This window comes from Cavia porcellus, unplaced genomic scaffold (genome assembly GCF_034190915.1).
Source record: "Cavia porcellus strain 051 isolate PalLab524CR breed Dunkin Hartley unplaced genomic scaffold, mCavPor4.1 scaffold_31, whole genome shotgun sequence".
NCBI lineage: Eukaryota > Metazoa > Chordata > Mammalia > Rodentia > Caviidae > Cavia > Cavia porcellus.
This window is the reverse complement of record NW_026947514.1, coordinates 10,468,743-10,472,406: the sequence shown is the minus strand read 5'-3', so window position 1 is coordinate 10,472,406 and position 3,664 is coordinate 10,468,743. Positions and strand designations below refer to the sequence as shown.

The 3,664-nt window shown below is 43.6% G+C and overlaps 1 pseudogene; it reads left to right on the top strand.

Moving 5' to 3' along the window:
- On the top strand, positions 1–1,318 carry LOC111754782 (protein FAM98A-like; annotated as a pseudogene).
- The last annotated feature ends 2,346 nt before the right edge of the window (positions 1,319–3,664 follow it).

The window sequence follows — 3,664 nt, the reverse complement described above, 5'->3', positions numbered from 1 at the left end:
ACTAGAGGAAGGAGCCTGAGGAGGAGGAAGAGCAAGGAAGAGGAGGAGCAGAGAGAGGGAGGAAGGGGAGGAGCTCGAGAAAGATGTGGCAAGGGAGCCCATCCAAGAGGGAAAGATATGAGCTGGGTGTGGTTGCCCGTTGATTGACGTACAATTGCCACGTAAACCACATGATGGTGACGTTATGTCTGGCGAGAGAGTAACTGTTTCCATCTAAATAGTCTTCAAAATCATCCTATCCAAGGACGCATCATAACGCTTAGGTAATTTATGAAAGAGCAATGATACCTAGTTGGGTGTGGTGGCACATGCCTGTAATCTCTGGAGGCTGAGGCAAGAAGACCATCATGAGTTTGAGGCCAGCCTGGGCTACATAGTGAGTTCAAGGCCAGTTTGAACTGAGGAGCAAGGCCCTGTCTCAAAAAGAATTTTTTTTAAAAAAGGTTGAAAATATATGTATTGCTCTAGGAGTGTCCAGACCTCTAGCCAGTGTATGTTCCAACTCTTCAGTGAGATTGACAGAAATTAAAGGAAACATTTGTTCAAAATTCTACCTAATCGTATTGGAAAGCCTTTATTGTAGAAGCTAATGGGAGCAGCCCATTGGGAAAAGAGAGGCATAACTAAGCCATCTTCAATGAATATGATGTCTGGAGAAAGCTGCTAATAAAATGTTTGGATGCCACCATACAGTCTTTTGGCTGGTGTGACAGAGCTAACGGTCACACAGCAAGATCAGCCAAGAATTATTGGCCAGAATGATGCCTCATCTCCTAAAAGTACTATTTCAGTAATCCACCTTTTAGCATGAGGACAAGACTTGCTAGGGATTTTCAGGACTAAGCAGTGACTCAATAGGACAAAAGACTGTTTGTGCCATCAGTAAGGTGTTGGTGGGCAGGTGCCTGACAGAAACTGAACTTCTACCCCAAGAGACAGAAGGCACTGTGGTCCCCAGGACCAAGCAGGAGGAAGTGGTGGTTTTGAGCCTGTCACACGGTGGACAAGGAGGTCATAAACGAGGAGGCAGGAGAGACAGATGTGGTGGCTGTGACCCTGGTGGTCAAGAGGAAGAGGAAGTGTGCACCGAGGAGACTGGACGGATGTAGGAGTAGAAGACGAGAAGATGTCATAAGATGCTACTTATGAGATTCAGGTTTCCAGCCACAGTGGTATGGTGACTTCAAAACATCCTCAAATACAGGAAAGTGGTTACCAGGGTGATGGATACTAGCAAGACAATTGATGCCAAGATGGTGTGACCAAGGCAGTGCCTACGGCAGGAATGGTGGTTGCAGAGGCCAGAGAGAAGGTATAGGAGGAAAAGAGGGCAGATTTGTCACCAAGGGCATCAGTCTGAAGTGGAGGCCATCAGCACGATCATTCTGGATTTGAATAGGAAAGCTTTGCATTAGTTGAAGCTACAGAGTCTTACATTTTGTTAGAGCTCAAGGAACTGAAACTCAATTTCAGGGTCCTTAATCCAGTGTTTATTTTGTGTTAATATGAGGCTGCAGGAGGCAGGCAGATTCCTGCTTGGCACATGCATTTGTAGGTCTTCATTCAGTTGTGCTATTGATGTTTTTAAACATTGATGTTTGAGGAGTGTGTATCTCAAACACATCTTTTATTTCTATTAAAACACAGTTAATGGCTGGAGGTTTAGCTCAGCAGCATAAGCGCCTGCCTTGCAAGCAGGCAGTCGTGAGTTCAATCCCCGGTACCGATAAAAAGGAAAAAGACAAAAAAAAAAAAAACCCAAAAAAAACCAAACACAGTTAAAGGTGATTAAACTCAACCTTTATTTGAACAGTAGATAAATTCTACAGTCAGAACTTGCATATACCTTTTTTTTTTCCCCATCTTTTTTGAGACAGAGTCTCCCTATGCAATTCAAGCGGGCCTTTAGCTCGCTTTGTAGCCCAGGCTGGTCTTGAACTTGCAATGATCCTCCAGCCTCAGCCTCCCGAGTGCTGGGATTACAGACATGCATCACCACACCCAGCTACTTTTTTGAAGAAATGATAGGAACCAGTAGGAGGAGGAAGAGAAAGAAGAGGGGGAGGAGGAGGAAGAGGAGTGTGTGTGTGTGTGTGTGTGTGTGACTGTTGTTGTCTTGGAGTGCTAGAGATTGAGTACAGTGCCTTCACACTGAGCTACATTCTCAGTTCTTTTTTTATTCTGAGACAGTATCTCTCTAAATTCCAGGCTGGGCTCAAACTCATGACCTTCCTGCCTCAACTTCCCAGAGTGTAGCACCACGCCCAACTAGTTTTTTTTTTTTTTTTTTTTTAAATCACTACCGGGGATCGAACTCAGGACTGCCTGCTTACAAGACAGGTGCTTATGCCGCTGAGCTAAATCCCCAGCCCACCCAACTAGTTTTCAATATGCAGTTTTGAGAATGAAGCTTCACTTAGCCTTTGTCAGAATTAATACTGAGAAACCTTCCTCATGCTAGTGATCTACTTACACAGGTTTACTTAAAGAGTCTCGATGTCTATGTCCCAATGCAGCCTGCCCTGATTGGCTTCTTATCCAGAGAGGGTGTGCTGTATTTTCTGCATGATGGAGCTCCTGAGGTCAGCTCCTATGAAATGAGCTCTGACAACAACACCTTCAGGGCCTCCTTCTGTTGACTGAATGCTGTATCTTATCTTGAACTCTGCCCCAATCCAGAAGGATTATGCAAGCCAAACTAGATTGTCAGTCTGTAGCATATAGAGGCATTTGGTTAAGTATAGCAACTCAAAATGACCTTCATCTATTTAAAATATATGTTTCTCTTTTAACTTTGTTTTTACTTGAAATCTGCTAGAAGAAACAATAAACTGAAATTTGCTTTTGGAAGGTAGTGCTGGGGATTCAACCCAGGACCTCACTTCTACTAAGTGCTAAACACTTGCTCTCCTGTTGTCCTATACCCCAACCCCTTCATAATTTGTTTTATGGATGAGTCAATACCACCGGTTCAACAAATCCAAGTGAGTTTGGTGTAGACAGGAGCCTTGTTTCTGTTTTTATTTTTGTCTTTTTTTTTTTTTTCTTTCTTGGATACAAGGTCTCACTGTGAAGCCCAGGCTGGTCTTGAACTCACAGTGATCCTCCTGTTTCAGCTTCCTGAGGGCTGGGATTACAAGGTGTGCACCACCATGCCTGGCAGAGCCTTGTTTTTGTTATGGAAGAAAATATATTATGAAGCAAAATGGATTTTTTCCCAGAGCAAGAAACCCTTTATTGTAGGAAACAAAAGTCAGGCTCAATTGATGTCTCCCAGTCTCCTTTTCTGAAATGTACATGACATGCTGCTTCTGGCTGGGCTTTTCTGTACACTCAAATATTGTCAGGCTCTGAAGGAAAATGGGTGGAGGTGTAGTTTATGTGAAAGGTGAGCAACAAAGTGCCTGTACATTTCAAATTTTGAATAAAGTCTTACAGATTGTTTCATCTGTAAAATAAAGGATACTCTCCATTTAAAAATTAATCCAGAATCCCTTCCAGAAAAATTGGTGGAATTCGAGATGACTGCCATGTGTGATGGTCTCAGGGTGGCGCCATACCAGAGGATATACAGAAATTCTGCTCTGTCCTACCAGAACTCCCTGTGGGAACCAGAGCTCCCTTTAGGTGCTGGGGTTCCCAGGCTTTGTCAAGTGGTCTCAGA